The sequence below is a fragment of the Rhipicephalus sanguineus genome, chromosome 10 (assembly GCF_013339695.2).
Source record: "Rhipicephalus sanguineus isolate Rsan-2018 chromosome 10, BIME_Rsan_1.4, whole genome shotgun sequence".
Lineage (NCBI taxonomy): Eukaryota > Metazoa > Arthropoda > Arachnida > Ixodida > Ixodidae > Rhipicephalus > Rhipicephalus sanguineus.
The window spans coordinates 54,116,265-54,129,572 of record NC_051185.1 but is presented as its reverse complement, the minus strand read 5'-3'; the positions used below and the strand labels follow the sequence as shown (position 1 = coordinate 54,129,572).

Sequence of the window (13,308 nt, the reverse complement as noted above, 5' to 3'; positions counted from 1 at the left end):
CAAATTGAGTCCGTAGCTTTCTTCCTGTGTTGTTTTATTTTTCTTTTAAAAATTTTAAATATTTATGGACAATCCTTATTCGGTGGTGAATCTGCACGGGGTGCTCCATAAGTAGAGCTCCGTGTTTTTGAGTACATCCGAAAAAATCTGATGAACATTCGCCGGTAAGATTTCTAACTATTCGGATTTATCCCATAAACTCCGATTTTGAAAGGGCATTTTCAGCCTTCAAAGAGCATTTTCAAAGCTCAGAATCATCAATCGAAAAGAGCGCACCGCCATCAGTGGCAGCAACCTCGTAAAGTATGGGTGCGTCTATTATAACAGGCTTTAAAGTTTTAATACAAACATACAAATGTAAGTGTTTTCTATTGAGGTATTTGTGATTGTGCGTATATGTATTTGTATGTTCAGACCTTCCAGATATCTAAGATATACTTGGTGTGTTCACATGCCTTTGTGTTCAGATATCATTTCATGTAAGACTTCGGAGTATTGAGAATAGTACTAATAGTAGGTCCCTTATTTTTGATCGAGAAGATAAGGTAGCCTGGGAGAAAAAGCTGAGAAGCAGCGTGACTAGATTCTGCCCCTCGAAAGTACATTTTGGCGAGTTAACAGCAGTGCACATCAACAGCAGGGTACGTGAGCAGCAAGTGAAAAAAAAATGAAGAAATGAAGAAACAAATATCAGCAACAATTCAATGCGTTTTCATTGGAAATCAAATTAAGGACGACACATTACAACAGGTTATAATGCGAAAAAAAAAAAAACACCGAATTTCGGAGAATTGGAGATTTAGGAGAAATAAACTCGGATAAGCGCCAAAGTTTCTAGAAAAAATGAACTCCGAAATACCCCCAATTTAAAAAAAAATAAAAACTACGAAAACACGCAGCCGTACCCATAAGGAACTTACCCCCGTATTCAGAAACGCTCCTTCACTTGAACTTGACTTGCCACCGCCTTCAACGCGTTTCGAACGCGTTGCTTTTAGGCTGTGCCAAGGCAGCTCAAACATAGAGTAACATAGTAAACATAAAGAGTGGTCAATGGCCGCCTTCCGCGGCCCAGGCACGTAGGGTTCATGCCGCCTGATAGGTGGCGCAACCACAAAATCTGAACCAGAAACAATCGATCACTGTGCTGCTATTAAATCACTTATGCGTTAAAAGCAATCTTTTGAAATGCTTAGTTAGTGGAACAGTTCTTCGTACTTTAAAATGGCGGTTGCCATGACTACGGCGCATCCGCACGAATCATTGTTAGGCCTGACCATACCTGGATCCATAGAGTTTCCTACAATAATACCTAGAGGGAAATCTGGCGCTAGTGAGCTGTTGGATGCAAGGGAATGACGGTATATGTGAGCTTCGGATTGGCTTTGAGTGACTTGAAATTACCCTGCTGATCGGAATTTGTTTGTTCAGTTTCGTTTTCTTGGCCCGTCCGCGGTTGACGATGTCATGATGGTCGCTCTTATTTATTCGGAGTATTTATTCAGTGGCCGAATACTGTGGTTGCAATGGTTGTAGCGTTATTGCGTTGTAACATGTTTGTGGGTGTGGTGTGTTCGTGTGTGTCATACGTACTGGTCGCATCATTGGTAGTGACGGCAAGTGGATGTGAAAGTAGTGAAAGTAGTAGTTCTACGTTATGTGTGTCAGATGCCTTGCACTCTCTTTCCTTTTTTGTGTTTGCGTCGAAGAACTCGCAGTCACGTTGTGCGTACATTCCTCGTTGACGTGATCGTGAGCTACGAACAGTACTGAATCACTAGTGTCCACGTGCCAGCTGATTGGTAATGGGGTCTAACCACCCAAGGTGATCCAGCTGGTTGCAGGGGTTAGCAAAAGATGCGGGGTGTCTCATCTGGTAAAGTCGATGCGTCTTATTGTGCTCTGCACAGTCGATCTGGTGTCGCTTGCGCAGTGCGCTTGTTATGTGGTCCGGTTTAGGAGTTCAATTTGTGAACTGCTGCCGCTTTTTACCTAACAGCGTTCATCGTTCTGTTCAACGGCGTTGTTTTGTTGCGTGGTAGGTGCCAAGACAAGGAAAGCAGCGCTAGCTCGTGAGAAAAAGGCACAGGATTCGAGCGGCGAAAGTTTCAACGTAGAAAAGGTGAGGAACCGTTCTTACTTGACAAAACGATTGTGAGTTAACGGTATTGAGAATGCCTGGCAACTTAAAGTGGGTCGTATTGGCAAGTACTTGCTTGATGGCTTGTTTTACCTTTGTGTACCGCACGTTGCACTTGTAGTTATCGCTGGACGCTGCTGTGAAATTCTCTTTGTCTGTGCTTGTTTTTGCCCAGTTTCTTCAATGCTATTACACTGTGCACGCTATAGTCGCGTGAAAGCGTGACGAGTATAATGTTTGTCTCCGTGAGTGTTGCGGTTGAACAGTCTTGAAATATACTGAGTATGTGCAGCGCAATGGTACGAAGACAAGAGAAGACACACAAACGACATTGACTGTCTTCTCTTGTCTTCGAACCATTGCGCTGCACATACTAAGTATATTTCAAGACATGTACCAACTCGCCCATCAACGGATCCTTCGGGTGAACAGCTTTGATGTAGCGCAAAACGATTACACGGACGCGGGAAGGCACATAAGGACACAACACAGCGCTACTAGAAACAACATACCTCACTGCCAACGTTGCGTTTTCTGACGTTACAGCTTCTGTAACGTTTTATGCGACTCCAAATGGCAGATCCCTTGGCCGAGATGCCGTCAAACCAGACCACTTATAAACAATAATCGCCAAGCAGACAGTTGAACTTGGGGATCACTGAGAGACATGCACGAAAAAAGTCGCTCTACCTGAAGGAAATCTGGACAAAGATAATACTCATGTCAATGCTTATGCAAGAAACCCAACTTCTTAGGCGGCAATGCTTTCGATGGCTTGCTAATACACAGATCACTGAATGCATCAATAAGTTCAGCTTAACAATTAGACGAGTGATCTCATCTTTATAGTGACGATCAATGACTGTGTTGTGAAACAAAGCTTGGCAACCACACGCAGGAATGTGGAGAGTTAGAGACTCTTCAGGCAGCTGTGTCCGTGAGTCATTTAGTGCTACAAAGCTGTTAAGTGATTTGCCAACAAGCTCACATTGCAACCCTCGGCGTAGGCGAGCCGGCATGATGGTTGCTTGAAAATACCTCAAATTATTCATAGAAAAAGGCAGAGAAGAAAAAGGTGTTTGACCTTTGGGACTGTGTGAGTTGCGTGTCACTGCATGAGGTGTTATGTGTAATAGTTCTATTGAAAATGTTGTTTCATATTTACAAGTGTAATGAACGTGACTTACCATCTCTGTACTGCCGTGCTTTGGTGCTGTTATTGTGGGATGCGTTCGAACAGGGCAGGAGTTCAATTGCAGGGCAGGCGTGAAGTGACGAGAAATCGTTCAACAAAGAATGCCACTGGACCCAATGAGGGGGCTTGTTTAAAACATCGTTAGTTCAATTGTGAGCCTTGAGTTTCAAAAATGGCATTTCTTGCATAGTGAAATTTATGTGCCATGCCAACAGTGCGACTTCCTTTACTGTGGGGTAATGTCTACTGAAGATGCATTGCTTTCCACTCTCTTTGGCCTACTGGGTAAAGGCATCTGCCCTTATCCCAGCGTTTCCCAGGGGGAACCACGAGGAGGTGAGAGTGGTGGGGCTAAGCTAAGCCCCTCCCCCCACAATTTTTGTGTGCCCACAAGCAGCACCAAGTTTGCCAATTGTATCATTATAGTAGCGCTGAGATTCATTCGCAGCAACCACAATAAATTACAAGTTGCACTAATATTTGCATTAATCGCCTGGTCAGATGACCTGGATATCGTAAATGAAAGAAAGGTGGTAATTATGTAACTGGCTTTGGAAGAGCCACATTGTCAAAACAGTAAACAGTACAACATAACTACACAAAAGCAGTGGCTCTCGCTGACTTTGCATGAGCCACATTGTCAAAACAGTAAACAGCACAACATAACTACACAAAGTAGTGGCTTTCGCTGACTTTGCATGAGCCACATTTTCAAAACATTAAACAGTCCAACATAACTACACAAAAGCAGTGGCTCTCGCTAGCTTTGCATGAGCCACATTGTCAAAACAGTAAACAGTACAACATAACTACACACAAGTAGTGGCTCTCGCTGACTTTGCATGAGCCACATTGTCAAAACAGTAAACAGCACAACATAACTACACAAAGTAGTGGCTTTCGCTGACTTTGCATGAGCCACATTGTCAAAACAGTAAACAGCACAACATAACTACACAAAGTAGTGGCTTTCGCTGACTTTGCATGAGCCACATTTTCATAACATTAAACAGTCCAACGTAACTACACAAAAGCAGTGGCTCTCGCTGGCTTTGCATGAGCCACATTGTCAAAACAGTAAACAGTACAACATAACTACACACAAGTAGTGGCTCTCGCTGACTTTGCATGAGCCACATTGTCAAAACAGTAAACAGTACAACATAACTACACAAAAGCAGTGGCTCTTGCTGACTTTGCATGAGCCACATTGTCAAAACAGTAAACAGTACAACATAACTACACAAAAGAAATGGCTCTCGCTGGCTTTGCATGAGCCACTTTGTCAAAACAGTGAATAGTTACAAACAAGCGGGGACTCTCCCTGACTCTGCATGTGCAGCCTTGTGCTGTTGCTTAATGGTTCACTGGTGCACAAATAACACGCGTTTAGTCAACATGTGCCTCAGGTATGCACCACGCTCCTGTGCTGTGCGGCGGCGGCCAATTTCCTTCAGGCGGAGTGTTATGTACTTCTTCTGCAAAACTTTAGTGAGGCTTATCACATGCTGTGGGTCCTCAATGTAGTGACGAGAATCATTGAGAATGGCCTGATGTTGCCTTGCAAATTCTTGGAAGGCCCTAAGTGTTGTCATGTGAACACTCTCCCCTGTTTGGCTGCCTTTGCGAATCACTGCCTCAGCTGCATGCATAGCTGCGTGCACAAAAGTGACGGTTCTACAAGGCCACCATTATTCCTGATAAAAGTCAGCAGCTAGTGACAGTGTCACTGGTCAGCATTGCTGCACAGTCTACACAGTGAAGATGTTTGCTGACTGACCTGACTACAAATCCTCCGATGTAATAACTACCTGACTGGCATATTCGCTCAAAGCGAAGTAGTCGTGTTCAAGCAGGGGATCCTCCAGTGCAGCTGGCTGCTCTTCACTGCTGTGACTGAAGGTGCTGCTGGGGTGCACCTGGCTTCGGGAAGGCATATCCCTTCGGTCTCTGCTGTCGCATTGGCATTCTTGAAGCCAGGACAGCAGCATGAACGATGGTCTGCCTGTAGGCGTGCCGGAATTGTGCAGCCGAAGGGTTGTTGTTCCAGCCGCCTCGCTGCCGAATGCAACTAAAGTACATCTCCAGCGGGTCCTGGTTGAGGTGTCGCGTGCAGATGTACCTGTAAACAAGAGGCAAAGTAGCATCTTGCCATCTTGGTACCTCATACACACACACACACACGCGCGCACGCGCGACCCCATCACTTGTGCTTGTCCTACCCACTCATATCACTACGCCTGTCACCAGGTGCCTTTACTTTCTTTTTTTTTCTGGCAGTGCCATGACAGTGGTCATGGGTGTCCAGATGTTTAAGTTCAGCTGCCATGACATCTTATGCATGGGCAGCAGTAATTCTGAATAGTGGCCACAAAGCAGAGATTGGAGTAAAAATAAATGTGTGTGCTAATTGCAGGCTCCCTGTGTGAAAACATTTTCCCACAACAAAGCAGAAAACTGGGCGAGTTGGCATGGATTCATTGTTAGCAGAGTGCACACACTGACGACAGAGACAGAAAACAACATGACACAAGCAGTCACTTTCAACCTGCCATTTAGATACTGCACTGGGTACTGCCTTCCTGTCATGCCTCTTGCTTTTGCATGTGGGCTGTTCTTTTTGTTTAATGTATACACATAATGTTTCAGCAGTGATATTGACTTATTGCGTTGGTTTTCTTGCAGTCAGCAGGGTCTTTATTCATCCATTCTTTAAGTATTCCTTCAGAAATCATACGTAACATTACCGTGAGCACGAGTTGAAAATGCTGAACTTGAACTGTAATTAAATGCAGGTTATTGCAAGATAATTTTCATGCCCACTGCAGTGGATTAAAGAAGTTGCACCAACACGTCTGATATTCACTTGTGCTGCAAAGGACACATATAGTGAAATAACGCTGAGGAAGTGCTCATGAGCTTCCAGAGGAACACCTAATTGTGACGGATAGATTTAACATGGCTCTAAAGATGTCTAAACTAAGTAGGTGTGTGAGCACATAAGGTGAAGAGTAAAAGGATAACTTGTGATGTGCGCTAAGAATGTGAAAGATCTGTTGAAAGGGAATGACGAATTTGAAATGTTGCACTACATTACTTTCTCACCTTGGCCCTCGTCTGTGAAAGAGTGTCGAGGCTCATGCACTATTAAATGCCGTGTTTGGAGCAGACGCCTCTGGTGAGGGTCCGCGGCACAGCACAAGCCCTTTGGACTTAAGAACATGAAATGTACAGACATCACAATTGTAAAACTGCTTTGGTGTTGAACTGTACTGTGTCAAGAAGGAATGCCTGATAACTTTGAGTGCACGGCTGGCACGTTGAAAGGAACTTTGTTTTTTCCCTCACAGCCCCTTCTTGACAATCCACTAAGACATGGAGCATGGTCAACTTCTACCACAGGTTGGAGATGCAGAACCAGCAGCAAGTAACGCATTTCTCGGCTCAAAGGTTTGTACACTTGCATCACAAGTCATCATGCAAGGCTTCTCACCAGGATTGAGTATTGCAAACAAATAAGCCTGGGGCTTCCAACACAGGGTAGCAGTTATGTAAGTAAATTATGAAATGCCTGCATGGCATAAAATTCTTGAAATTTGAAACACCCAGAGTGCTGCATGCCCTTTTTCTCACTGAAACCACACTTCAGAAGAGAGGGGAAGAAAACGTCTACGCCAATGTGATGTGCATTCATTTTTTTTAATTTAGTGCATGCTGCAGTCTGAAGACCAAGCAGGAGGGTCCCAAAAAGGGTCAACATAGTGAAAGAAGTGAACAAGTTATACAGCAAGTTATGATAAGCATGAGTACTGAAAGACATTGGAACATCTATAACTGGTTTGGATTTGTCAAAGGTTGCGATAGTCCAAACACTGCATACCAACCAGAAGCAAACCTGCATGCGCCAGCGTCACTACACATAAGGCTCTTTATTCCTGCATTGCAATCGTGGCCACAACACAGGTGACAGACAGCCAGCATACTGATCCCGTGCCACCAGACAACCAACAGAAACATAGGTGTTTCTGTTGCAAGGCCTCTTCTCTCTTTGCTTGCTTTGTTGTGAGGCAGAGAACATGCGTGTTGATCTTGCTACTCATACCAATGTTACTTTAAGTGTCCTAAGTGTTTTTCTTTAGATAATGTGCACCCCACTGTCATGTCGAGGCTGGACAGGCAGCTGTGTTGATGTGTTCCATGTAGTTATATGCTGTGTGTCCTGTTGTGGACTGAAATTTCGAGAGGTGCATGTCCTTTGTAGCTTGTTTGAATTTCTGTTTCACATGCAAGAATAATGACTTCCTCATTGGCTAAAGAGGAAAGTGACATTGTCCTTATGTAAAAAGTACATATATCACAGAAGTTAGACCGCACATGCTATGTGAGGTCCGTTGCAACTGCCATGTAGGGACATTAATGCTTTGGGTGGATGCCTTCAAGGGGTGCCAAAGTAGCTCATAATTAACATTGCCGCCGTTAAGTTATACGCCACACCACAGCATTGGCAGTTTAATTTCCTGCTTACGTGACAGAGACCTACTCTTTAAAGGACAGTACAGCTACAAAAAAAAACTTTGGCTCTCACTGGTCCTCTGATAACACATTTCAGTTTCATGCATCACAACATAACTGAGAGCACAACTGGGAGAACTAAAAAGGCTAAGTAACGCTTTGCTCTACAAAGTTAATTACTTCACTACGCATTTCTTTTTTTTTTGCCATGTCCATGTACTGCCAACATGGTAATTCACTACAACTTACATATATGTGTTCTCACCTGCAGAGGTTGGCATCAAAGAGTTTTTCTGCCAGCAGGGAGACACTCTTGAGGGTAAATGCCATCGCGATGACAGACATTCTCCTGCCGTCCTGGGCAACGAGCCGTTCATTTGCAAACCGCAGCTCCATCAGTTCTTGGCCAGCAGCCTCCATGACCTCTCTTTGGTGAGTGAATGTTGATGGCCGCAGGGGAGCCTTGAAACCAGCAGCAACAGGATTGCTGGAGTTCAGCAGGTCAAATGCACTGCAAGGGAAATAATAGTTATTAAATCAGATTACGCACCACCACATAAATTCAAAAGGACATTTTTAGATGTGCATGCAAACTTTCAAAAAAGATTGAAAGATCCTGCAGTCTGTGCAGTTACAATATTTGAGACTGTTCTTGTAAAGTTCAGCATTCTTTGAACTTTCAGCTTCACTTCACATTTCCTCAAATTTTTTCAAAAAAGGTTTGAAAACCTGCACTTGATAAGACGCTCCAATGCCCACAATCAGCCTAAGGAAAGTTATCAAAGTACTTGAGATGTTCACAATTGTAGTGAATGATGCTTGTTATTATGTTGTACTGAAATGCAGCAAGAAGGATAGCACACGAACGTGAGAAGGAAGAAATGTTTTTTCTTTTTTCTTGAGTTTCTTCTCATGCTCTTGCTCAATGTATTCAACATTATTTACTTGTAATGTTACTTTCACTTCTGGTAGGTTTCCAATATCCATTGAGGTGAAGCATTATTCTCAGTGTTGAATACAAATGTGGTTGCAGGGCTCAGTTATTATGTGAATATTTTATCCACATAACCTAGACAATGCTACTACTAATCTGTATGCTTGCATCTGAATGACTGTTGCACACCTGACGCACATTGCTTTCTTTTTTCCAACATCATTTAATGTAACACAGATACGACTTTGTGGCATCATGCCGCTTGTATACACTCGTATGCTGCACCCGACAGAGTCCACTTATGCTTGCCTGTATGGGATGTAATGACCATGAATAGCGTCATTTCATTCCTGTGAATGAACGGTTCATCCATGATGTAAAGTGTGTTTTTCTTTCGTGTTCCTTTTCCAAAGATTTGTAGAAAATAATGTTCAAACTTTTATTATTAACCTGTCTACCAGCGGTGCATAGTGTAATATCTTGCGAAATTTTTTTATTGCTATTTCACAGCAGAAATATATTTATTAAACCTGTGCATCTAACAGTTGTGACCCATTAAACTTGTATTCTTGAAGAATATATATGCTTCACATTTATGCTGCTGAGAAAAAATGGTGACCACATGTGGTGTTCATCAACATTCATCAGGATCATGTGGAACTTTTTATTGCTGCTGTTACCTTTGATGCAATTGATAACAAAGTATTGTATTTAGATGCATTGTGCACCTGCTTTATTTACACTGCTCCACAACAGCTTCTAGTAATGCTCCTTGTATAAAAATATTTGCTGGGTGTATTTATTACACACAAAGAGAACTGATTGAGACGGAGGAATGGCCCGCCATTCTATGTAGACCTGTGTGCCCTTTCGAAGTAGTCAACATTCACTTTCTCTCTTAACTTCTCTGTACTACAATGTTTCAAATTCCAATAAATTTGCGTCTTATTGTTGAGTACATGTTGTCTACTCATTTCCTTATAAACAATTAAAAAAATACTACATTACTCAATTGTAACGCGACCACTATTGTAACACGGGTGGCGACTTCTCATTGCGTCCAGGAAGAAAAAATAGAATTACGGTATTCGATTGTAACACGAGGATCGACTTAGGTAGCAAAAATGTGGAAAAAAACTCTCGTTACCTTCAACTGAGTAAGGTAAACGCTGTACATACTTCAATTTTGACTATTTCTTGCCGACATTATTGGAGAATTGAACGTTTCTCTGCAAAAGCACTTCGTAACAGGGGATTTTCTCTTATGGAACAATTTGGCAGAGCAGATGCATCTAATTCTAACATGTTCACATACATTTCCTCCATCCCTCGGCTGTACAATGCATAATAGCAGTTATCTATGTTGAATGCAAACTCTCTTGTGTAATACAGAAAGGAAGGTATGCAGGTGGATCTTAATTGTGTGCTTGCTTCTCAACAACCTGCTCACATAAATATCGATCTGTTCTATACCTTTCTCTTAATTAAGCTGATATTTGCCTTCGTTTGACTTCTGCCAAGTGTTTCCCCAAACTTGTTATGTAATAGAAATAGAAAGTAAATTAATTCGTTTTTTTGGAGTTATTAGCAACTAACATTAGCAATTATTGATCAATATCATCCTGAGAAATGTGAACGTGTGGTTGAAATGTTGGACAACTAAGTGTAGGAATACAGTTGAAGCTTCCTTACCGGTCTACCATGGCCACAAACTTGGCTGTACCCTTGCAACCATGGAAACCTGGCAGCTTCAGCAAGGAAGCAAACTCCAGTGCCTTGCTCACGGAGCTGCTGAATGTCTGGGCCGCCAGCTTCACCTTCATGATCTGATCAGGGCAAGCAGAGCACAATCGTAGAATTATGCATGAACACATGCAGGGGGGATAATTTCTTTGCCTCATGTTACTGTTGCTTTGTTCTAGACATAGAAAAGAAGTGTGATTGTTTTTGAGGAGAATCACATTAATACTGTTCTTGCACTATTAAAGTGCATATAGCCAACCTGTATATATCATCTGTTGTCCCTCTTTTACGTAGTAAACACTAAAAGGGATCTCATCACTGCTGCCTCCATCCATATGTCTGAAAAAATGTTGCAATGGCGCCAGCAGAGCAGTAAAACAGCATGCTTGAATGACGTGCCTTCTTCGTTAAAAAAATTGCATTGCAACACCTGGAATATACATTATACAGTAGAAGAAGCTCATTAATTCGACCCACGGAAATTCAAAAACTCAGATAATTCAAACGTGTTCTCTGCTTCTGGCCAGCATATACATTGTTTAATGATGTCATACTCTAGTTACTTCAGTCACATTTGACCACGGCTTCGTTAATTTGGACAATCCTCATAGTGCGCTGAGCGTGAAGCACTGCTAACGTGCGACGCAACTCAGCAAAAGTGGCGGTTGGGGACGACCCAAATGAGGCAGTGCACTTCGCGTTGCTATCTTCATCAGTTAGTGCCATGATGTTGTCCACATGTGGATTCAACACTCAGCAGCTTCGTTTTGCCTTGATGCAATGCACGCACAGTGTCACAAAACTAGGCTTGTGCGAATAGTAAATTTTAGGTTCGAAGCGAATAGTGATTTTGGTCGAATAATTTCGAATCGAATTCGAATAGTATATATGACATATTATTAAAAAAAAAAGAGCATATTTGTCATGACCCAACCAATCTGTACAACGTTTTTTTTTTAATTGTAACAACGCATGCGCAAATGTCATTATTTTTGGTTCAAAGGAAGTGGAAGTAACTTTCAATAGTAGCAGGATTTGGCTTTCGGTAGAATGCAAGTGATAACCTGTAAAATGTGTTACGTTTTAAAATTTACTATACTAAGCCGGTATAACAAGTTTTTAAACTTAAAAAATGATGATTCGTGTGAGGTTAACATGTTCATTTAACCCTGAAGTGGGGCTTCGCGGCGGTACGGATTCTCCCGGGAAAGGTGTATTCACTGTATAGCACTCCTCCACTGCAGTGAAACCACCTTTACAGGAGGGTACAAGCGGACAGTGCGATTTTTTCTGTAAAGGTGTATTCACGGTATAGCACCCCTTCACTGCAGTGAAATCACCTTTACAGAAGGAGTTACACGCGGACTGATATACACCTATTCGTTCATTTCGAATACTTCGAAATTTTCAACAATTTAAATTCGAATCGAAGCGAATTCGAATGCTGTATTATTCGTTCGAATATTCGAAGTGCTCGAATATTCGCACAAGCCTACACAAAACATGTCGGAAGCTGTTGAAGATGATGAGCTTTCAGCCGCGGTCTGCATGCTGGCATAAAACACACTTGCTACATCACGATGGACGAACGATAAGTTGCTGGCCATTTTACCTGTGAAAGAACTTATTGCCGAATCTGCATGGTGGTGTTGGTGGCAGCGGTAATAGGCTCTAGCGGTAATAAGGGAGGGATGCAGAGCATGTTTTGGGCTCATTAAACTCGGGAGTCTTGGCCCATGGTCACATAGTGGACGAAGCCATGGGATAAGTATTGCGTCTTTTACCCTGTTTTTTTGCAAAATAAGTACAGGGTGTGCATATTCATCAAGAAAATGATGAAAGTATGTTGATGTTACTGGCATTCATTTACTGTTGGCTTGATACTTTCTAAAATTCGACATTCAAATAATTTGGACATTTCTTCCAGTCTCGTAAAATCCGAATAAGCAAGCTTTTACTCTAGTATTATTGATCGTAACCATTTGTGGAGTTGTCATCACTATTAAAGTTGGACCCTCTTTGAAAAATGTGGCTATGTACCTGATTACAGTACATGCATTATGTCAGGTGACCTCACCTGCTGGTAGTAGGCGATGTGGGCCTTTGTAAGCTTGTTGGCTGCACGCAGACCTTCCTCTCCTGCAGTTCTTGTAGTGCCTTTATGTGCTTCCAGAGCACTGTCTGTGAAAACAAATTGTGCTAAGGGTTAATTGGGTGTATGCTAACCTTTCTGCAACTGTAGTGCCTTTCTATGTGTAGTTATAACATTTATATTTTTCATTTTGTGGTGTTATCATGTAATCATACAAATGCATGTGCCTCTTTGAATTGGATCTTATGTGATTGCTGAAATGTTTATCATTATTACATTCAGGTTGCCAGTAGTGCTGACAGCTGGCGCCTACATTAATTGAAGGGTACATAATCCACAGTTTCTCCCACCATTGTGCTGTGCACCGGCAGAAAACATATTGCTCTTTTTGTAACCCATTACAGTGCACACATTTTTAAATTAATTTGCCTGATGACATGGGCAATATCAAGAGCAAATGACAAAATGAACTAGTGCAGCAGCTCAATTTCTTGAAAGTGTTCATGTACAGTTAATGTTCCACACTTAAATGCGATTTCAATGTGAAAATCAGGGGCCACGACATCAGCCAGCAGCCCTGAAGCTTCACAGCCTCCACAGCCATACTGCTCATCATAATTCATTACTTGGGCAAACTCCTCCATTTCTACAAAACGCATTAATCCTCACTATTGATTGCATCCTTGGGTTGC

The 13,308-nt window shown here is 42.3% G+C and overlaps 1 long non-coding RNA gene across 1 annotated transcript; it reads left to right on the top strand.

Annotated features, from left to right (window-relative positions):
- Positions 1-2,078: 2,078 nt before the first annotated feature.
- Positions 2,079-9,739, top strand: LOC125760056 (uncharacterized). The gene is made up of 3 exons (XR_007417723.1): positions 2,079-2,122; positions 6,686-6,785; positions 8,119-9,739. It is a non-coding gene; the product is annotated as an uncharacterized LOC125760056 (long non-coding RNA).
- The last annotated feature ends 3,569 nt before the right edge of the window (positions 9,740-13,308 follow it).